This window comes from Chlamydotis macqueenii, chromosome 1, assembly GCF_036417535.1.
Source record: "Chlamydotis macqueenii isolate bChlMac1 chromosome 1, bChlMac1.mat, whole genome shotgun sequence".
Classification (NCBI taxonomy): domain Eukaryota; kingdom Metazoa; phylum Chordata; class Aves; order Otidiformes; family Otididae; genus Chlamydotis; species Chlamydotis macqueenii.
Window position 1 is genome coordinate 137,805,206 of NC_141556.1, and position 24,366 is coordinate 137,829,571.

At 38.9% G+C, this 24,366-nt stretch overlaps 1 protein-coding gene across 5 annotated transcripts in view; it reads right to left on the reverse strand.

Annotated features, from left to right (window-relative positions):
• Positions 1–24,366, reverse strand: part of TBL1X (transducin beta like 1 X-linked) — a 195,104-nt gene that overhangs the window by 132,871 nt on the left and 37,867 nt on the right. For 3 of the 5 annotated variants that reach the window (XM_086768182.1, XM_086768189.1, XM_086768198.1), the window contains exon 2: positions 6,933–7,005. The exons of 1 other annotated variant lie outside the window; for it this stretch is intronic. The gene's annotated coding sequence lies outside the window, so the exon portion shown is untranslated. Of the gene's footprint in view, positions 1–6,932; positions 7,006–14,449; positions 14,513–24,366 lie in introns of all 5 variants that reach the window. One more of the 5 variants, XM_086768208.1, reaches the window with a different exon arrangement.

The following is a 24,366-nucleotide window of genomic DNA, read 5'->3' on the forward strand; positions in this document are numbered from 1 at the left end:
AGATGATGATCAGCTCACCAATTTCAATCTCTACTTGACAAAACAGACTGGATTTTATCAGTTCCCTACCAGAAAGATGAGCTCCTCCAGAGCTCCCAAATATGTCCAAACACTTGGAGCTTCAGGTATGAGTACTGCTCCTCCACACTGCACCTCCATACTAGTTAAATACTATCCATTCCATATGGACAGTAAATACACTTTTTATTTGTTGGTCTTGAAATCTTGCATCAAGATATCACGGTAGACTTACATGTAAGCTGTACAGTACGGCCGCAGCGCACCTCAAGATACACAAATGACAACTTCTGAACTAGCTTTAGATATTATGGGCTTGCACAGAGCAGGATAAAAAGACATCACTTTGCTATTCCTCATCACTATCTTTTCAATTGGGTGGTGTAACATGAAATAATGAACTGAAGAGCACAATAAGAAAATTAACATTTAAAATCGCCTGGAGATCTGGAGCAGGGAAATGGGAGAAACTTGATGCTATTTAGTTCAGAACGAGGATGTTCAGAACAGATTTTTCCATTGACTACAACTGGAGCCAATAACTGCTGGATTTGCTTACAAACTCAGTCAGTGTTTTAGGGACAGGACACAGGACAGGCTTCTGCAAAAGTAGGCAAATACTTAAGCATGTGTTATTATCACATAGTATTAGCAGAGACACAGCCCTGTACATCTGGCTTCAAAGCACAGGAGATACTGAGGTCTGCATCTGCTGCTTTCCTCATCGCAGACGTGCACACAAACCACTGGACTCTTTTGGATTGATGCTTAACATTAACCAGACAGACAGAAGTTGTGGAGACAAGGAGGACTTCAGATTTAATGCAATGAAGAGGAAACACAGAAATACAAATGGAAAGTAACAAAGAGATATCACTTGGGAAATGCAAGATGTAACAAGTTCGGTAGAAAAAAAAATAGTAATAAGGAAGGAAAAGAAGAAAGGGGAAAAGTGCACTGAGTCATAAATGAAATAAATAGAAGATATTACGGGCAGGCAAGCTACATTGCAGAATTTAAAACAAGAAAAGCATCAGAAATCATGCTAACAGAAAAAAAAATACATCCTCTATAAATTTAGGAGGACCTGGACTCCTGAATCTCCTGATTAAATGAAGAGGGGTCCCTAAAAAAGAAAAAAAAGTTGAAGAACTGACTTCTGAGTAGATAAATTTGCACAGGTGAAAAATGGCAAAGTGGAGCAAAGAGAAAGTGGGGTAGTACTTTATAAATACCTAAAGGAAGAATCTGAATAGCAGAAAAAGGAAGACATTTTCTATCAGATATGGAAACTCAAGAAGGAATAAATGGAAGGATTATTTTTTTTTTTAAAGTGGAAAATATTCAGTGACTAGCAGAAAAGGCTTTTTGGAAGGGAACAGCTGTTGGCCTGTGGAAAAACTGCCAGAGGGAATACTGGAAAGCTGCTGCTGGACAGAATAACAGAAAATGCACTGATGGGAACAATCCTGTATCAGCAAGGAGGAATGCCTTGGATGATGTAAAAGACCACTTTCCAATCTGCCTATATGTACATTGTGCATATTGTAACTAAGATATGTTACCTGAAAAATTGTGCTGCCTTTTTAATATAACACTAATGTACTTTATTACTGATTTTAACAGGCTTTAATAGGAGGAAGCATATATTCAATTATTTTATTACATGCTTTGAATATAAACGGTGAGCATCTGCACTCTAGTTTACTCCTTCCGTCCTTGCCCTCTCATAAAAAAAAAGCGCTTGCACATTTTAGAATTCAGAGCGGCCCTCCCCAGCCCAGCCGCTTTCTTGGCTGGTTTGCTGGGATCTATATATCCAATCTAATTATTTTGATTCCCATTTCCAACCCTATCAGTGGTGCAGTGGTGCAAGAAATCAAAATGCCAGTCTCCTGCATGTGTTAGAACCTAAAAGCTAACAGCTACTCATTTGCGGAGGCATTACTGTGTGGCCCAAAGCCCCTGCCATCATGCAATTTATGTTCGGTGTTCTGGATGTGACTCGAGAGGGGTTTCCCAGTGTACCAATACTGAGCATTTCATATAACATTTCAGACAGGCTACAGCTTGTTGCATCATCTTGTTCTGTCACAGTGTAACTGACAGCAACGCTTCAGTTTAGATTTTGTATCTTTTTTTGAAGTCTTCCTTAAGCCCTTTTTCTTTGTTAGTTTTTCCTTTGTTTTCTTAAAAGGGAAAAAATAGGATCCTACCAGCTTATCTTCCCTGAAGTGATCAGAAGAGAGAGTCAGCAATACTCCTGCCAAAACACCTACTATCCTCTCAAGTCAAGGGGATCATATGTTGCTCACCAGCTGAATTCCCTTGGGAGTCTTTTCCCTGACTATACGCTTTTCCCCTCTTGAATTACAGTCTTACTTAGACTACTAATGCCTCAGCACCACCAAAAATATTCCCATTCATTTCCACAGCTTTTACAAATATGATAACATGATTTGTGTTTAAATATAAGCGTCACCGTTTTACTTTTTATTATGAATATCATATGTTTGGCAGGCTGTCTGACCTTCCTTATGATGATGAATGCCGCAGCAAACAATTTGCTGTATCTTTAAAGAAATGGCCAATTCAATTACATTACGCCAGAAGCTTTCAAATCCCTCTCTGCCAAACGTCTTTGCTATATCCTGCCACAGACAGCCCATTTGTATTCCAGCACAGTAGGACACTTGTTTTATTGAAGCATACAGTTCTAGTTAGGTACTATCAACAGAGCACTATTTCAGTTCTCCAGCTCTGTGTTCCTTCCCACCCACTCCAGCCTCGGTTATTAGGATTTTCAATTTTACTGACCAAACATGTATGCATTACTAATTACATGCATGAAATCCAGTAGTTATCGACTGCTACAACAAAATACATTAGTGACCAATTACAGGAGTTCTTGGCAGCAATGGTTATCATTTTAGTGGATTTAATCATTGCACTTAAAGCGAAGCTCGAGATTCCCTTTGAGATTACACCACTAATTGCTTCTGTTTTGCCAGTTACTGCATGAGCTGGTTTGCAAAATGGATCACTAAAGATGCTCTCTAAATATGAAGAGCAGCAAACAGATGAAACACCCAGTGATGAGTCCCCCCCCCCACCTCCAATAAAACCACAGCGTCAATTCATTCGTATCACAATGCCAATCTCTGATACATATCACCCTTGTCAACTCCCCTTTCCTTCTCATTTCTTGTTATTTGGGCAGACAACACCAATACAGCTGCACTGCTGTTCATGTGAATTGTATGACTATCATTTATTTATACAGATAGTGAGAATACTATACATTTAAAAAAAAAAATGTTCCCCCACCCCCACTTCTGTGTTTGTAGAGCGGATACTACTTGTTATTCTTATTTTGACAGAATGTTTGAATGGTCTTAAACCTTTAAGGGGAAAAAACCAAACCAAACCAAAACAAAACCACAGAAAAACCAGTCTAGGTAAACTACATCCTTTATTACATCCACAGTAGCACCACAATAGGCTTCCACTCTCCAGGAATCCCTAAAAACAAACACTCCCCCTCCAAAAGAATTTGTAATATAACATATTGTTCTTTAAAAGCCCTCACCATCTACCTCCACATCCCCACTACTAATGAATTATCTGGTTTACAGCCTCATAAAGCAGAGCTGTCTATATATTTTCATGCTAAGGCCAACCACAGGACTTCGGTGCCTTTCAAATTCAGTGATACACAACTTTTCAAACACCAATGAAAGGCTGTGACACCTGGCTTCAGGCAAAACAAGGAGATATAATTTCATCAGCATTTTAGGTCTGATTAAAATAAGTTGTCTTTCAAAGACAGAAAGTGTGGGGGAGGGTTGCAACTACAGTTCTGTTAGCTGTCTCAGAACAAGCTATTTTAATAAGTAAATTTGTTTAAATACATTTGTTTCGTTCCTTTTTATTAACATTTCAGATACTGAAGCTTTCAGTTACTCAAATGCCACTTTCCAAACAAGGAATCCTTTCAAAAATATAAAAAACCAAAAATCCTCATCCAAAGATTTCTCATAGGATTATAAAACCTTCTAGAATTGTCTCATCAAACAAACTTTTTTAGGATTCCAGTAGATGCTAAGTTGATACAACTCTAATTAGAAACGTAACTGATCTCTGTGAGAGAGGTACCATAACAGAAGGAGTTTTAAATCCCCAGAGACTTCTAGACTATGAACAGGAGAATGTATACCTTTAAAAACTGTCAGAAACCATACAATTTACAAAAATAATAACAATCTTCCTGAAATTAACTGCTAAAAGAAGTTGAAGAGCTTCATCCTACAGTACCAACAGGCTGTAGCAACAGTACCAGTTGGCTTCACTTCAGCCTCTAAATACAATGTGGACTACTACCTGCCAATGCTTGAAAAATAACATAATACAGTACACAGAGGGTTGCGTCACAGATACGTTTTATCTTGCTTCAAACCCAGATGTAGACTAACACAAACCCATCGATCTTTCCAGAACACCAGGCATAAGAACTGCTACACGCAGGATGCTCTCCAAACCAAGGCCAGTTCATTTCCATGCTTAACTGAGAAAATCTTGCTCCAGGGCACTCAATTTCAAGACTGAATGAGAAAATCTGTACATGATGCAGTAACTACAGTAACTGGCAAATAAACTGGATAAAACACCTAAATTACAATAGAGCTCAATCCTATATTCATAAAGGAATTTACTACACAATTTAATTGTATTATCTTAATCTCTCTTCAACAGTTCTTTACTTCTGCCTTCCTCAAGCAATAATTAAGGACAGTTCTCAAGTACAAAGTAACATAACATTGACATGACATCTTTGTCAAGGTAGAAGTCATTACACCTACAATTCCTCAAGCCTGACAGAATGACCATTTTTCTTTTGTATGGGCAAGCTCCGGTCTCATGAACACAAGCACAAAATTTAAACTATAGTTCCAAAAAGACTGCAATTGCACCTGGAATTTATAGTGCTGCCTTCCAAATGAGGAAAAGGGAACAAGACAGGAGAAGAAAATACTCTGGAAATGAACAGCTGAGCTTATGTAGCACCCAAAACGCAAAAGGTCAGGAAATACCTGTCTTTCATCACTGTCAAAAGCAATAGACTAAAATATGCAGACTAAGACTGATAACACAGGAAATAAATGAAAACATTTGCTGCATGTTAGTATAGAAGCTAAAAGAAACAAGGCAAAAACCCCTCTCAAAGGTCCCTGCTGGATTTAAAACAGAGCTGTTGAGCCAATTTTGATTTCAAAACATGCCATTATCATTTAAGAATACTGAACTTCTCTCCTTTAACAAACCTTACACCTGTTCGCTAGTCCACAGACCTAATTCCTAAAACTATGCACAATGAATGCAAGTATGACAAGTCACAATATTTGCAGGAACCAGAACTTCAATGAGAACTACAAATGCACAGGAAAGCAATGGGTTACTTAACAATACAGTCTCAGGCATTATTTGTGATTCACTACCTTACTTAAAAAACAAAGAATAGTAATGGTAAATGCCGCTATTATGCATTTCTGAATGAATTAAAAGTCTTATGTGTGCATAGCTAACAAAGCCCGGCATATTTTTAGGTTACGTATTTAATTCTCTTTAATATCAAAAGCAATGAGAGACTTTTTTGTCTACTACTCTATTGCAAAGAGATAAACACAGTAAATACTATGGCAAAATGAAATATACTTCATTACACAATGACGTGACAGATACCAATTTATAGGTTCATGCATTCAGTACAAGAATATGATTAAACCACAGCACAGATTCGGAACAAAATATACTGACAGCAGGTTTAGGCCAGATTAAATCAAGAGACTCTCAGCTGATAAGTAGAGTTTGTAAAATTTAATGTAGACACCAGTAAGGATATTCAACTTACTGAAGCCTTCCAAAACTAAACATAATTCTTTTAGCATGATAAATGCCAGCAGGAAGAAAGGCTCCAGCTCTGGCAATTGTTTCAGAAAACTCAATTAACTTGCCCATTATATGTTACCAATAGAAAGAAGTTTCATGCTATTCTATACTCACCTGTTTGTTAATATTATGGGCTTTTCATATATGAATATGTATAAATAAATAAATATATTAAATTATACAGTAAAGTATCTTTTTGACATGCAGAATAATTTATTGTAACCAGAATAATGCTTGGATTGCCAGGAAAGAAAGCTAGGTGGATAACTAAAAAATATTCTTCCTGCTTTTTCAGAAATGTGCGTAGGCTGGATTTGGGACTGGTTGGAGACCCTCAGACACCTAGGAATGTCTGCCACATGCCCTGTCAAAGCTGATGAAAAAAAGCTGTCCTTGTCCTGTTTCAGTGGAAGCTAATCCAGCTATTTTAATGGAAGCAAACTCAACCGAGACAATAGCTTTTGTCTCAAACAACATGAAACGAGCATTCACCCTTTCCAAGCAACCATATTAGGCCTCTACGAGGGCATCTTCTCAGCTGTCAGCCTCTGATAACCTCAGACTTAACCTGACCTCTTCTTAGCACTTCAGTCCTGCTGAATCTCAGTGCCTTATTATGATCACAAACCAGCAAGATCAAGTTTAAGAGAGATCGCTCAACCTCAGAAATTAGTCTCAAGATAAATAACTGAGAAGGCAAAACATCAAAATACCAAGAAATCCTGCATATAATCTATGTTTAATTTTATGGCGGCTTTAAGGGTAGCAATAAAAAGCAAACTTACTGCAAAGCACTGAAGGCTCTATAGAATATTGCCTTTAGCTAGCCCTAGTACCTCTAGTCTTTTCAATTCAAAAGCCAAAGTATTGTCTCAAGGTACAGATTGCAATTTGGCATGGACATGCTGAAAAATATTTAAGAGTTTTAATATTTTGCAAAGCTGATTTCCAGCTAAGAATCCACTTACTCAGGTGCAAGAATGGTCAAGGTCCCCAGTTTCCCCCAGATTTTCCCTTCTGGCCAGTTTTATCCTTAGGTACCTGTGTATAATTAAAAAAAAAAAAAAAAAGAAAGAAAAAAATCAATTTACATAACTCCTTGTAAGTTCATCTCTTGATTATATAAACTTTTATGTCCCAAAATTGTCAGCAACTTAAAAATTCAGATAGCCAGCTTTTCTAACAGGATTATATCACATCAATTTCCTTAACCAGAAGCAAACTCAAAGCTTTTTTTCCCCCCTGCAAAAAGGCTGGGTTTTATTTGACCAGTTCTACAAATATACTTTTTTTCAGACTCAGCACAACTTTAAATGAAAGAGTTTTCTGTGAGAAACCTCATGTAAATTCAGCCTAGTAGAAGGTGGGATTGTATGATTTAGGTATATTTCATCACTTGTTTTTAGGGGTACAAACAGACAGCAACACAGTTAAGGCTTTGTTAGCCACAGATTTAAGCTACCTTAAAACTGTTAACACGTGACAAGAAAATCCAACATATTCAATTACCACTTTAGAAACTGAAAGAGGGTTTATGTACAGGTGCACTGTCACTTAGTTAAGGAGGAGCTCAAAAAATAAAGTTATTCCGCTTTCTCTTGGCACTAGTATGAATTAAAGAAACATTTTCAAAATGTACTATTCAACCATATGGAACCAATTTTTGCAGACATATGGAGCTCCAATTAAATAAGTGTGGCTTTGCCGACACAAAAGTCCACCTGCACATATTCAAATTTTCCAGAATTAGACCATCTAATTTAGAGCAGCCCATCTAACAATAACAGAGTAGAAAAGCAATGCATTTGATATGACAAAACTACTGAAACTAGTCTCCTTAAATAGTAACTGCAGCCTTACTTTTGACCATGGTCAGAATATAATCAGATCAGGAAGAAAACAAAAATTCAACTACATCCCCTAAAATACAAGTACATCCAAACAAAAGAAAATAATTTTTCATCTTTTCCATCATGCAAGCAAATGCAAAATGGAAAAATAAAGTAAGGTACAGTTTTTCATAGAAGATTTCACCAGAAGACAACGGAAATTAAAAAACAGGCTGTAATTGTGCTTCCCAGTTTTTAAGTTTTCTTTTCACATTGTACATCCAGGACAAATATATGGAAAGCATGTATTTAAAAAATGCTAACATCCTCACAACGCTAAAATCTTAAAATAAGAAAGTGTCCGGTGAAGTGGAAATGAACAAATTTTTAAGGCGAACCTCCAGAATCACCCCCCTCCCCTTTTTTTTTAAGTATTGGAGTTAATTGGGCCCCTTGTTCATATCTAGTCTGCCTGGCTTTTTATTAGGTGATGACATGCGGTGTTTTTCCACAGGACCCTGACCTCATTCAGTGAATACAGTAGCTAGAAGAAAAGAGTACCGAAAATCTACACATTAACTGAATCACATATGGTCACAGCACAGATCACAACAGATTGTGTTACAGTCACCTGTGAGGTACTGTATCGCATGAGGATTGTATGATCCTCCTAAACTGTGAACTTAAAGAATGAAACTTTTGAATTAGGAGCATTACAAACTTTAGTGTTCAACCAGAGGTTCCTAAAACTCAATTATCAGAGTACCTAGTCTTATACAATACTTCAATTTTCTTAGGAAGCTGTATTCATCTGCCTTTATTAGATGATGCATCTTTCCTTTCTCCTAGCTCACCGTCCCATTCACTCTGTCTTACAGTTTCTACAACAAATGAAAGCAAGTTTTCAAAGACCTGTCTCCTTTGCTGCACAGTCTTTATACATTCTGGTCCAGCAGAAAAGACCATGCAATTCTGAGATCGTATAATTTAAAACTATCTCATAATGCATACGTCCAAGGGAGCTCAGGTAACAGGTTCTAGACAACCTTAACTCTTCATCTTCCCAGCTTGGCAGTGCTTGTCTGTAACTAACAACATGCTTCAAGATAGCTTTCTGAGCTTGGTTTAATTTCCAGCTCTTTTAAAGACAGTAGCTGTTGAAAAGGAGAAGAAGCTCCATCTTGTTCAATACAGACATTCAGTCTCCCTCAAAACCTGGCCACCTCTCCTTCTCATCCAAGCTGTACCATTGCCAATCATGGCAACATGTGCCACCCACCCCATCATACTCCTTGTCATCAGGCTCAGTCTCCCATTTCTAAACTCAGTTCTGTCTCCTTGCCTGCCTCTTTAGAGTCACTGCTTTGTTCTTATCAACTTCATTACATGATACATTGCTCCCTCCCCGCAATCAGAATCCCACTTCCCGTTAGCTTCCAGCTCTCATGTACTAGCTTGCCTTTTAATCTCAGCATTGTCTCTCAGACTTCTGTCCCCTTCACAGACCTGTTAGCTCTTCCACAACGCTTTTCACCTTCCAGTGGTTTTCCCACTGCTCTACTTTCCCACTCAGCCTCCCGTGTTTGCCTCTTGCCCTAGCAATTTTCAGATTTATTCTCAACAACCAACTCTATCTTTTCCCTATTTCCTTTCCTGGTTGCCATGGCTGCTATGCTTTGTACTGAACTCACTTCCAATGACGGGCATTAAAAAGATCTGTACAAGGGTTAACGAGCAGGTACACTTAATTTCAAGATCCCAGAAGGACTTGGGCAGGAGACAAGCCAAACCAGCACTGCTGTCTGTGCAGAAGTAGAATTTTAGGCACTTAAATCCCTCACTACTGAAAAACATAGACACCTATATATTTAGATGTCAAGGAAGCTGTGTGAAGGCTTGTTGGACTGCAGGTACTTCAGTCTTGATGTTAGATAAACACCATCTAATCTTTTTTTTTTTTTTTAAAAAAAACATTCTACAAAGAATCCAAATAAAGTTAGATAGTCTAAATCTCATTTTAAACTCATTCTACATTTCAGTATTTCACTTAATACAGAGTTACCAGTACTTCTTTAAGCCATTCTTTCTGAAGACAAAACAATCCTTGATTCAGTCAAATATATTAAGTATTGGGGGAACGGGGGGAGAAATGTTTTTTAATTAAGAACAGGGTTTTCTTGGCACTATTTACCAAGGATAAGTGTACTTATCTTTATTCCACTGGAAGAAAGTAGATGATAGCATACCTTCACCTATTTTTGCCAAAAAGTAGGAACCGACCAAAGACATCTTCCTGTCCTGTCCCAAACAGCCCCCCTCTTTTGTGGGGGCAGGGGCTTAAAGGAGTTAAGGCTGAATTTAAGACTATTGCCTACAGTTAGGAGAGGCTAATTCCCCCAAAATGAAAAATAATAAAGCAAATTAAAAGACATTTAATTTATTGCTTAGCTGCTATTTTTAGAATAGTTTAAATATTTGGCTTGGTAACAACAGAGTTTATATCAATAGAACATGAACTAAATCAACACAAACAGAAGTCAGAATTATGCAATAAATTAAAATATGATGATAATTTAATTAAAAACATTCTTCCCACTTTTGAATACACAAAAATAGTTGGTTAGATTACCTTATGATATCACAATTATTTGTAATAGGCATCTTTTGAAAAGAAAAGGTAACACAAACCTTAATATAGAGTAGGTAGTCTCAGCTTCTTGGTATCAATGGAAACTAACAGCTAGCCATAGATTGTTCCTAACATGGCTTTACAAATTGGTATCCTAAATCTGCCTGCTCCCCCACTAATCTACCCTTCTACCTAACTTTTTCTTTTCCCACGTTTTATACATTCTCCTATCTTCACACAACTCCTCCTTTCCCATTCATCTCCCTACACTTGTTCCTTCCTCTTCCCCATAATTTCCTCACTGAAATACAAGCCAAGTTTGAAATGATGAAGAATGCAGTTGCCTTTCTGCACAGTATAATCCGTACTTCGGGGGCACAACCCACATGTGCTGCAAACACTGGAGGAGCTTTTCCTTAGCTGTAATACAATTCATGACTGGTGTATCAGAGAGGTGACTGTAAATGAAAATACTACATTGATGTAAGTGAAAACTTTAGATTAATCTTTCACATTACTTTGGCAATTAGGTTCCTAAGATCTATAAACCTGTTTCCTGTAACCTGTATATTGATTGCCCAGAAGACAGAAGTTCTGGAAAAATAAAAATCTAGAAGGGTCACACTGGATTTTAAACCACATCTGTTGTTAAGTGTCATCTTCAGCTTATTCTCAGTATTATTCCCTCTTCATCCCATCCCATCTCATTCAAATTCACACAGTATCACATTTTCATGGCAAACGTAACATGCCGTTTTGCTTCACGTGCTGGTCAATTTCCCTGTGCTTAAGCCTTGCATTTCTTTGCCAAGGATAGCATTTGCACTGCTTCTAAATAGTGCAAAAAGTCACATAGCTTTTTTTCATTTTTTCTCCTGAGCCACTACACTTCCCCTTCTCATGATGATAAAACAGTAGTTGTCACATCTCTCCTTTTCCGTAACAGAGAAGCAGATCCAGGCTCCTCTTCCATCAAATAAAATCCCAACCCTCCAGGGTGATAACAGCAGTCTCAGTTATCTCTTGTCTATCTTTGTGCTCTGCTGCCATCCAAAATCCTGCTCCTCCCAAACAACAAATGGGGTCTGTACCTGAATCCCTCACCTGGGTACACACTGAAATACTCAGGAGGCTGACAGCTGACCTACGTGTGTTTGCAAGCACGTGTGAGAGAAGGAGCAAATGCTCACTCAGGAGGGGAAGGGAGGCAGTCTCTCTTCAGGGTGAAATTTCCACACCCAGCCTGGGAGGTTAAGCTCTAGGATTCTCACAGCCTGTAAGAAAACCTGAATCTCCTTGATTTAAAAATCTCAGCCTCCACTGAAATGATGTCAATTCAGAGAAGAAAGTGCAAATGCCTCCTATGCTGCTACTTTATTACCGAGTGGCCATTTAATAACAGCATACTTTACTTAATGAGTACAGATGAATCATTCAGTGCTAGAAGGTGTCTGCTAAAGAGGAATTTCTATTACATCTTGATTCTTCCGATATTGAAACTAAAAAGGAAAAATAACTCTCTGATTTATCTGAAATAAAGACAGTAGACTAAAGTTACTTTTTATATTTAAATAACAACCGAGGGATAATATTTATGTACACTACAAGGCACTCTTTCAACAAATGTTTTGTCTGACACATAAAAATTAAGTATAAATGCAGTATCATCAACTAATGTACTATTTACAAATAAATCACTTGTTCCTCTGTTGAGCCACACTGTGTTAAGTACACATTAATGCTGAAAGTGGTATCTAATTATCTTTATTTGACCCCAAAGTGAACAGTGAAACAAAAATGTTCAAAACACTTGGATCTTGCTGGTAAGTACTCAACATTAATAGGTACGCGTCAGAATAATGCAAGATGCTATTTATTGTTATTTCTTCTGAAGAGATCTCAGACAGCTACCCGAATATATTTAATGTTGTACTCTCTCTTGTTCTTCAGTTTGATATACTGCCTGCTAGTGTTAAAGGCAGAATGAGATTCAGTCATCAATATGGCCTGACCCTGCAAATCCACCACTGTCACATCACATGGTGGAGGCAGGGCTGTTAATATGAATCATGCCCTGGGAACTAGGCTTCAAAACCTAAATAATCCAATGGATGCAGCTCATAGGGAAGCCAATTATCACTGGTGATCCTAGATGTTTCTGAAAAGTTCGTACTCCCAGTCTCTCCTATTCATCAGCATGTTTGCATTTGTTTGCTAGTTAGGGTAACAGCAACATAAATATCTATAACTATTAGTAGTGGTAGATTGATGTTGAGTTAAAATAAAAACACTGGTAAACTGACAACAAAGATGTAAAATGAATTTCAGTATTTGCCTCCACTCTCCTTAGGGAATCCTTCTCCTCTGTTTATTTTCTTTTCCTGCTCACAAGCTCCTGGCATCCCTCACACCGTGGTGTTTACATTCCAGTTTCCATCACCAGTGACATGAAAAAGACGCTTCGTTCACACACATGTACCTCCTTGCCAGAAAGGTCAAGAGAATCATTTACAAATGAAGGTCCATCATTTTCCCCCATAAATTACCCACATAAAGCCAAGAATTGCCCCATCCTGTGCTACTGGCTGTATTCAACAGCCGCACCTCATCACGTCAACAAGTGCCCATGCCTCCCCAGGACTCACATGACTGCAGGAAAATAACGATTCTTGCCAGATAATGGTTTCCCGGCACAGAAAATTTACCAGTATAATGGTGACAGAATCATACACTTCACTAGTATAAATCTTCCATGAAGGGTTCTGGAGTGTGGAGCTTTTTTTTTTTTTGTAATAAATAGTTTTTTGGCTTAACAACCCTCATTCAAAAGAAGCCAAGCTCACCTTGACACATCTTTCTTACTAGAATAACAGGATTTCAGTGCTATGGCTACAGCAATTATAGTCTGGCTGATGCTAGTTAAGTTGCTCACACAGACAAGCCCTAGAACTTTTCAGCAAACAAGTGAGCTGGGTTTATACTTTGTACAGCCTAAAGCCAATATAGTTAACATTTCTTTGATCCTTGAGCTTCACACTTCAGAGAGCTGCAGGAGAGAGGAAGTGCTGGAGGCCTGGTAGTTTCAGGAACCATTAATTATAGGAACTCATCATGGAAGGCATTGCTAGAAGTTCACTTCAGATCATCTGAAAGTATCAGAGATAATCCAATGGTTTAAATATAAACAGCGCAGTTGCTGTCACACAGTTGTCCACGAAAGACAAGGTCTCAGTGCCTTTTTTTTCCCCCAGACTCATGATCTGTAAGGCATTGAGTGGGAAAGAAATTTACCACCATGTAAGCCCCTTCCATTAAAATGTATTCCTTAGCATGTTCTTCATGTTTGATCTCAAAGTAAATTATAAATCACATCCATTTTTTAATTCTCTCCCATTCTATAAATATTATGGCTAAAATTGTCAAAAGACTGGCTATTAAATTTAGTCAGCAAAGAGTACACACTTGTGAACTAAAGTAATTTTTGAAACAGAATTCCATCCTAAATGACAGCTACAGTCTTTTTATGGGAAAAATAAAGAGAGACATTCAACTGGCCTCAGTTATAAAACTACTGAGCTATTCAAACTTGTCTCCTTTTCAAGCAATATGTATGAAACCACATGACAAAGTTATTGTTAAGAGGAGGAATAATAATATCTTACTGAACTAGTTCACTTTCTTAAGAGTTGTTCACTGCCTAACAAGGTATTTTATCAATATTCAGATTTATATTATAGTGGTTCCCTAAAAGAATGAATTTTTATTGTGACAATAGTCACCTACAGCATAGATTTTCATTCCACAGTCAAATGAAAATCTGATAGCATGTGGCCTGAGTCTAAAAAAAAAACGCAATGTAAGAAGGTAGATTTTACTTCTTAATCTGAGCCTCCAATTAAATGCTAAAAAGAAACTTTCTCTTTAAATCCTGCCCAGACTAAAATCTAGAAAGCTGTAGTCCATCCTTTACCAGCTGCTTTTTCACTTACTAATTTAAGAACAACACTTCTTTCTGTTGCACACTTACCAGGAAGCAGCTATGCCATGAATGTGTTACAAACACTGCGCGTCTCACAAGCTGCACGGCTCTCTGAAAAACAAGACAACCTAATGGAAGCACTGCTCTTTATCATCCTCTACTTCCTGCCCGCATTCTGCTTACTTAATTCAATACCAAAGTTAGAGCCTGTGAAAGAACTTCACGTCTCATTTTCCTTCCGTATTTCCCCTTTCAAACTAAGGTCTTTGATGACATCCCGATTTCCCTGAAAGTCTGCTTCCTCACAGAAATGCTGCAAATGCAAAGGCAGAGGGATAAACGAACTGCAAGGCATCACTTACTGAAAACGATCATTCTAGGGCACAGGAGACTATAAATACACATATTCTTCAGACAACATGATAGAAAAAAATTCTCTCAACCAAACTGCAAAGTTTGAGTAGCAGAAAGAATGCCTGGATCACCAACACAGCATTTCAATGTGTGCCTCAGCACAGTTCAGAGACCCGGGACGGTCCCTTTGGGACGGATGTGCAACTGCAGGCAACCACGCAATGAATGTTCAGTTCTGAAGTTTCCATCATATATCCATTCCGTGTGACCTGAACACCACAGAATGCTTCTCAATACCCTACAAAAGGCAAAATAGCTATAGGAAAGTCTATAATTATAGAATACCATAGAGGGAGAGATGGAGCTTGAGGGCACTGTCTAGATCCTATGTTTTTGCAATAGCTGTGCATTTTTTTAACAGTTGCCAGGTAACAACTTCTCCTAAAGGATGAGAGGAAGTGGACCATGCATCACACAACAAAAGGGGATAAAAATATCTATTTTATCCTGTAACTCCCCAGGGGGAGCCACTCATTCCTGACCCCAGATCTTTTAATCAGTTCCATGGCGAATGTGAGAAGATGGGGGGATAGAACTGGGGACAAGTAAAATAAGTTGTTATTAAAGGGTCTGGGAGAAGAGCAGAAAAAACATACTTCTTATCCACAAGCAACCACTGGAAACACTGAAGCACATTATTAGTGCCAAATAAATATAATGAAAACAAACAGTACCTGTTCCAATTTAAGTCCATCATTCTGTTCACTGCAAGGGAAGAGTATCGGACACAATATTCCAAATGAGGTCTCAGGAAGGCTTCCTGAAATGCTATTAGTATTTCTCCCTCTCCCTACCAAAATACCACGTCTAATGCATCGTAGAAAGCACATTACCCTTTTTCACAGCTGCATCATACTGGTGGCTTAGAGCCATCTTAGTGGCATTATCACAGCACTTTACCCAGTTCAGACCCCTGCAACCATTAAATTATCTATACAACATCCTATGATGTTAACAGATGTTCTTCTCATTTTAAGTATTTGCATATCAAGATGAAGACTAGCATGACCTGTCTGAGACCAGACACTGGGGGCTTATAGAACTGAATTAGCAACTGAGACTTTCTGGTTCTTAATCCTAAATATACAACTCCAGTCACTAGCAGCCAACAGATGAACTACATGGGGCATCCACCACCTCTCTGGGCAACCTGTTCCAGTGTTCCACCACCTTCAGTGTAAAAAATGTTTTCCTTATGGCCAGTCTGAATCTACCTCCCTCTATTTTGAAACCACTACCCCTCGTCCTGTAACAACAGGCCCTGCTGAAGAGTTTCTCCCCGTCTTTCCTCCTCTGGAGTCTCTCCAACTGGTCCACATCCCTCTTATTCTGGGAGCTACACAGTGCACAGTGGCAAGTGTACTCCTGTTACTCCACGCCAAATGCCTGCGCCTGCACTCAAAAGCCATTTCTAAATGGATGGTTACAGATGTCCACTTCTCTTCTCTACCATTAATTGCATAAGCCTGCTTAGGAGCCACACAAAAGACACCCAGAAAGGCCAAACCTCCACCCACTTTGACATAGGGGTGACTTCCCCACTGCTTGCTCTCATCTTCACGTCCTTGGCTCACACTGAAACTGCCTTTTTGTGGTGACTGTATCTAGACAAGCCTCTAGGTGTTAGGCCACCTCCTCCCACACGTACTTGCTCTTAGCTGCCAGAGCAAAAGTTGCTCAATTATAACCACTTCTACCAATGCTCGTGTTTACACTGATAAATTCTCCTGAAAAAAAAATGTTTGCAGGATTCTGAATTTATAATTTGGATGCTCTTCTTGTTCTAAAATTCAGATCATATTGAAAGTGACAGCTTACAATAAAAAGCTACGAAAAATCTAGAAATGCTGGAGCATAAATTCAAAGAATAATGATGACAAAGCAGCTAACCGGTACCAGGCAGTTCCTACACAAGGTAGTGTATTGTAGCTACTCATATCACAGTGTTAAGTTCACAATCACAATCAAATACTCGTAAGGTTACTAACAAAACCTATTTTTGTGAAAGATCTGCCTGGACCATGAACATCACTAGAACGAGACACAACATGAATTACTTTCCCTTAAGGCTCGGGATCTCTTAATTGCCTCAGAAATGCCACGCATGTTTTGCACTCACATTCCAAAAAATACCTTTTTTTCCAAGCAACTAGCAAAGCTAGCACTGTCCCCTGAGCTATGACATGAAAGTCTTTCTCTGTAAACAAAGCAAGCATTCTAGTCAAGCAACACACTACCACTTCTTCTCAGAAAATAAATATCCTAGTTATACTTGAACTCTTTTTCACTCATAATCACATGTATACCTTCACCATTTCCCATTTAGATCTGTAGAATGAGCTGTCCTCCACAGATGAATGTATTACTGGTAAGGGAAAAAGCTCACAAGTATCTAAGGCAGATGGGATGACTTCTGCTAGTACCCTCTGGTGTAAAAGTCAATGTTAATAACAGTACTCGCTAAAACGAAAGAGCGTAGCTGTGCAAAGCCTCAAGCATTACCTCACAGAAACTATAGACTAATATAACTCTACAGACAAAATATATATACCTGCTAGGTATTTATATTTTCAGAGCACTTCCATGCATCACCGAAGGAAGGTATGGACCTAAGAAACAATTGAACCGACATGTCCTGTGAAGTTACCGCTGGTCAGCAGAGCTGAGTCAGTTAAAACAAGGGGTAGATATTCTTCACATTTAGCTAACCACCCAGCAGTAGGGAAAAAATAACTCCAAGGTGGCTTAAGCACATGTCTTTTACTTTACAACTTGAAGGGATGACAAAGCCATCATACAGCCAGTTATGCCAAGCCTGATGATGACCCATCTCATATGAAGCTGCAGTAACATCCAGCATTTTACAAATACACAGTAGCGCAATTTGCCCCAGGCTGCGAAGATGGTTTTCTGTTCTCTGTGCCACATGCACTCACTAGCTAGATGTGAAGGTATCAATTTGGCCCTTTTGTTTGTTAATAGAAAAGATTATACTTCACTGGAATTGCAGATAAATTCCGGCTAGTTCTTGATACATGATCTGACATATGATCTCTGATGATCTTCACGGCCCTCCTCTGGACCCTCTCCAACTGGTCCATGTCCTTCTTATGTTGGGGGCTCCAGAACTGGACACAGTACTGCAGGTGGGGTCTCACCAGGGCAGAGTAGAGGGGGAGAATCACCTCCCTCGACCTGCTGGCCACGCTGTTTGCATGTATACAAATACATACTGAAATCTTTGTATGTATATATGGAAAAAGAAACATCGCAGTTTGCAAGCAAAAATGAGCAGGCAGTGTTTCAAACTGACAATGTGGTAGGTATGGTGTTAGCAGGAAGGACAAGAATTAAAGTGATTTACAGTAAACTACCCATACTGGCCAAGGACGATAGTGCTTGATCTTTCAGTTAATGTCTCAAGAATACTGAATTATCTATATCTGAGAACTGTTTATTTCTGATGTTAGCATGAAAGTTTTTTTTTTAAATCACAATGAACTTGAACAGATTCAACTATCATCAATACTTCCATTTCTAGTCACTACGTCCCACTCATCCCTTCTAAGTGACCTCACCACAGTAAAAGTTTTAATCTTTAGAATCTTAGATATCAAAACTATCATAGCAAGAAAAAAATAAAGCATAGGCTCAACATAGAGCCTACGCCTATGTTAAAAAGCCTAGCTCCCTCCAAACCCAGGGAGTCGAGTTCCTAAATGTTTATCTACAGCACACTCCTTTCTAACAGACAGTGAAGAACGAGTGAGGCATGTATGTATTTGTATGATGTTTGTATGACACAGAATAAGGAATTAGCATATGCAAATGTCAGGCAGGATAATAACCTGCAAACCAGAAACAATACACTGTAGTTAATGGCCATAAAAGAGATGAGAAGCTACAGGAGGAACAATGAAATATTTTACAAGTGGAATTTTAAGAGGTTTGCTGGGGGCATTACTTCAGTGACACTTTTGGCTTGAGTTTCCTAACTTTGATCAATTTACAGTAAATTTAAATTTGTTCAGAAGATCAAAAGCAAAACACACAAGACCAGAATTACTTCCTTCACTTTACTGTCTTGCATTTTGCATCAAAGCAACAGCATAGGCAATTAAGATTTCCTAAAACCACTCATGCCACACATACCGATTGAAGTTCTCTATACAGAGTAACCAACTGGCCACTCAGACATTGAGCAGTGGACTATCAACTAGGTCTCCCATCTTTCTTCGGACATTCATGACGTTTCAGTGAAAATATTCAGCATTACCAGTTAAATTACTATCAGAGGTGATGTTTGGCAAGGTTGTCCACATTCAGAGTTTGAAACCAAACCATGCTGAGCCTCTACACCACGTAGATCTAGCCACCTCGGAAGACATTACAGCTGAGTATAGGGAAATATATTGAAAGTACAACTTTCGACAGAATAGAGTATCTGATATTTAACACACAGAGTTAGATGTTGAGATACAAAGTTACAGCTTTGTTGAAAGATCAGTAGAAATATTTGTATTACTTAGAAACTGAGTAACTCCTATTATGAATTGAGTGGACCTAAATACCTGCTGATACAATTCCAGCCAAACGGTGCAGTATTTTTTGTTAGTGCATAAAGCCAGAGTATTAAACTAGGCTAATCTAATGAAAAGCAGAAAGTACCAGTTTGGTAGAATAAACGTTTTAAAAATAAAATTTTACATTATTCATGTAGGATCTACTGATGAAGAAATACAATAATAAAAAAGGGTATTTTCATCGGAATTTCAATCTATGTATGTTTTATTTTATAGACTCCTGTGGTGCATGTTAGGCTAAATAGTCCAGTCAAGAACTCTGACAATTAGTCTAGACATGAGAAGAGGCATACTCTGCATAGTAAGAAAGACTTACGAAAGGCTTTGAAAAGAAACACTTTGGAGAATTCTTACTGTTTCTGTAAGGCACATAGGAGTACTTTCTCCTGAAGAAATTCTTTACATAAAGATAAAACATATTTTAATGCATAACTGTCAGACACCTTCACAGTTCCGAGAGGCAATGATTCCGCTCGCAGATTTCTTACTACGTGCAAATGTGTCACTGTTCACCTCAGCAATCTCTATGTTAGTAAAAACGCTTATCTGAGCAAGCTTCATGCATGCTTTGGTGTTTGCAGGATTAGGTTTTTGGTTGTGGTTACCTGACACATGGGTCAAACATCTATTCAAAAAAATATTGGCCAAAAAAGGTTATGTTATTTAGTTACAGCAACAGAAAAAGGATGCAAGATACTAGTTACTTACTTCAGGACCTCTGTGCCTCCCTGATGACCAAGCATGCTAATGGCAATCTGTATCACAATTATCCTAAACATCAATATACAACAATAAAACAATCAATGCCATCTGAAAGAGCTACGATTTAGTGCAATTAACACTAAAGCATCTCTTATAGGTATTAAGTTCTCTGAAAATACTGGTAAATAACTTAAGATACTTAGATGCAGAGGACCTTTAAAAAGGAGAGATTTCTATTTCCCTGAAGCATCACCTGCACTAGAGACTACTGGCCAGACACTGCTCTGAGTCAATTCCACCCAATCTCAGATACCAAGTCAATGTTAAAATACTAACATAGTCACAAAAGACAGTAAAAAACCAAGTCAATGTATCGTTTTCAGGTAAATCCTGTTGAGACTGGGCAATGTACACGTGAAAAAAAAAAAAAAAAAAAAAAAGCAGAAAGACTCACCCCAAATTACTTCACTGCAAAATACTCATACTCATTTGAATGTACAGAGAGCACTGAAATTTTTCAAGGGAAACTTACTGAAGAAAAGCAATTACCAATGATACAATGTTTTCTTCCATTATAATTTCTTCTTTTAAAACCCTTGAACATTTTTAGCGCATTATTTTTAACAGATTTTTTTCCAGCTTTGGATTCCCATCTTCTAAGTTTCCTCCTCTCAAAGACAGCAAGAAAAGAGGAAGCAAGCAAAATGCTTAGAAACAGAGTAAGATAGATATTTTAATCAAGAGTTTAAAATTTCTATCCCCTTGTCCAGTTGGAAGGAAAGAATGGGTGAGCTGACTTGCGTGCAAGACACAAGCAGAGATCCTAACTACGCCTGCCTAAAGCAAACCAAAGAAACAAACCCCCTTATTAAAGTGACAGTATTGCCATGTGACATTATACTTGCAGCTATAACCAGTTTCAAAATAACAAGATCTTCTTCACCTCAGAGAGTACATGTATTATGGTTAAGATCTTACTGGGCAAGTAGAAACAGAGAATTCCCCGTGCTCTCTGATGCTCAGCTTTCCACACGTTTTCATCAGTACCCCATCAAAGTCTATGTCAGCTAAACCCCTCTCCAGAGCTGCTGCAAAACTCAGAAACTTCAGGTTTCACATTTTCATCCTGTGCCCTCGATTTATAGAGGACACCCTCACAAACAGCCACAGTTTCTCCAGTGACCTATTCTGCCAGTAGGTGGTTGAGGCCTGCAAGACATTGCTTGCTGTTCATTATTTATTGGCTCTTCAGAACAGCAATATAGCTGTTCAGCCAGCGGTCATGAATTAAGAATCAACAGTTCACTAAGGAAGGCAACCTCCCAGAAAAAAAAAGAGTGAGATTTTGAACATTATATATGAAATGAGCACTGCTTTACATATTTCAGCACTGTTGTTTATCAAGATACAGTATGTGTTTATATGGGACCAGTTTAATCCCAAATCGAAAGGGAAAAAGAGAAATACGAAGCACTTGTAAACATCATTAATACTAGGGGCTGCAGCACAGCGATTACAGACTTCAAAAAAGCAATAGAGATTCTGGCCAAAAGAGCTATCCTGACACAAAAGCTTTTATTTTCAAATCAGGCTGAGTTAAGAGCATATCTTTGTCTCACAGCAACATAAATATTGCACGTGCTTTCCTTCATTTAGCCATCCCGTGCACTACAGATTAAAAGAACCAGCTAGGTATTAAGTCTGTTAAGGAGTAATTTTCTTGCCCTTAAAATACAAATAAACCAAAATAAGCCATGGTGGAGAAGTGGAGGAAAGAAGTTTCACTCTTACAGTTATTTAATCCTTTGTTTCCTCTTTTCCTAGTACAAGCCTTGAGAAAGGCGGAATAATTTTATCCATTTTTTATGCATTTTAAGTGCAGGCTCTCAATTGTTTTGGTAAAGAATTATACACCAAGAGTTCAGGGAATCTTGGAAATTGAAATACACACACGAAGTTTTTCCACCAATCTTCTCTAATTAGCAACTCTTGATGGACCAACAGTACGCAGCCTCAGAACACTGAGAACCTATAGTACATACATGAAACACTAAAGTGAAGGAGTGATACCGAAATGTCAGTCCTCCAGGGCAAAAACTAAAACGTGACCTGATCCCGACATGGAGCTCAAACAACAGATAACAGACAGATTTCTAAGGCAAGTAGGCAGCTGAAAACTCCTCTATCTGCAAGATGACTCTGCTAAAGCCCAGGAACACTCACCTTGACCAAAACTGACAAGGCAGCCTTCTCGTACCCCAGCCATTCCCCGGCAGTGTGGACGGGAATATATGGAAGTCAGGGCAGAGATCCCTCCAGGCCACTAATCTTTCACTACATTGCACCATCTAAGGAACATTTGGCAGAGGTATAAATTACAGTAAACCTTAGGCCACCGTGAGTTACGATTACTGAAGAAACCGCACAAGAGGAGTTTGCTGCCCAGAGTGGTGACTCTCCACGTGGTACATCTGCTGCTCCAGCTATGCATGCCTCAGCAGGGGGAAAGCACCTTGCATCTATCACATTCATTTTAAAGGGGAGATTAGAGACAAAAATACTTGAATGATGTTCATTATGAACTATTAATTTAGAATCACAGAATGGTTAGGAGTGGAAGGGACCTTCAAAGGTCATCTAGTCCAACCCCCCTGCAAGGAGCAGGGACATCCCTGACTAGATCAGGTTGCTCAGAGCCTCATCCAGCCTGGCCTTGAACGTTTCCAGGGATGGGGCATCCACCACCTCTCTGGGCAACCTGTTCCAGTGTTCTACAACCCTCATTGTAAAAAAATTTTTTCCTAATATGCAATCTAAATCTACCTCCCTTTATTTTAAAACTGTTACCCCTCGTCCTATCACAACAGGCCCTACTGAACAGCCTCTCCCCATCTTTCGTGTAGGCCCCCTTGAGGTACTGGAAGACTGCTATCACGTCTCCCCGGAGCCTCCTCTTCTCCAGGCTGAACAGCCCCAACTCTCTCAGCCTGTCCTCATAAAAGAGGTGCTCCAGCCCTCTTATAATCTTTGTGGCCCTCCTCTGGACCTTCTCCAACTGGTCCATGTCCTTCTTGTGTTGGGGGCTCCAGAACTGGACACAGTACTCCAGGTGGGGTCTCACCAGGGCAGAGTAGAGGGGGTGAATCACCTCCCTCAACCTGCTGGCCACACTTCTCTTGATGCAGAGAAGCATCAAGAGAAGATCTGTATTGAAGATCTGTATTCAAACTAATGGAATTTACAATAAAAAATAAAGGTAATAAAGCCGTATTTCTTTTTAGAAAGCTTAACAAGTGAAGAAATAGCATGTCTCCCAACTTTAATCTTCAGTTTCGCTACGTGACACTTGGAAGTTCTGATTTAATTGTAAAAAATGTTTCTGTCAAATCTGTTTTCAGTAACTGCTGGAAGCTTGTTCATGTACAGAGGGCAACCTACCTTAAATCCCTCGGTGGAGCAAAAGCAGTTCTTTATTTACTTGCTTCTTTGTACTTCCCCAATTTTCACTTTGCTAGTGCTGGCCCAGCATGGGGATGTTTTGTTTATTCTGAGGTGATGACACTGTTCCTACATCACAAGTAACTGCCCTTTGGGCTCACAACCTATAGCAGCAAATGCAGCTGAACAGCAATTGCTGTGCCAAAGTGTGCCCTACTTCAAGATCTCTCTACAGCTCCAGAGGGAGAGGTTAGGTTAAGTAGTCCCACATCTCTGTGACCGAGCAGCAGAAGGTAGGTGCTTGTCCATACATCACTGATACTGGGAGCCAACCATGCTCACCAAAGCTCCAGCACTTTGACCAGAGTTTCCTCACAAGGTGAAAGAGCTGGTACATGCTCAGTTCCCATCTAATATAGGTCAGGAGGTAGCTGGTATATGAATCCAGCTACCACCTAATGGTTTGGAAATACTCCTTGGTCCATTGTCTCACCACAGGGATTTCTTCCCTTTACAGTCCATGCTTGCATGCTCTGTTTACTCATATTCTCACTCCTGGTCCCTCCCTAAATACACATCTTTTTTTGGGTCTAACTTCTTAATTGTCTCTTTTGGTTCATCACCTTGATTTCCTCTTCCTTGCCAATAGGAATCATTACTCCTGTCCAGTGTTTTTAGCTTCCATCATAAGCCTAAATTTCAAGTAAACATCACTGACGTACATTTGACTTGCTGACGAAATGGTCCTTTTCAGTCACTTAATTCAATCTCTCCTGTCACAGGCAACTAGATCATACACTGTCTGCATCATTATCCATGATAAGAAGC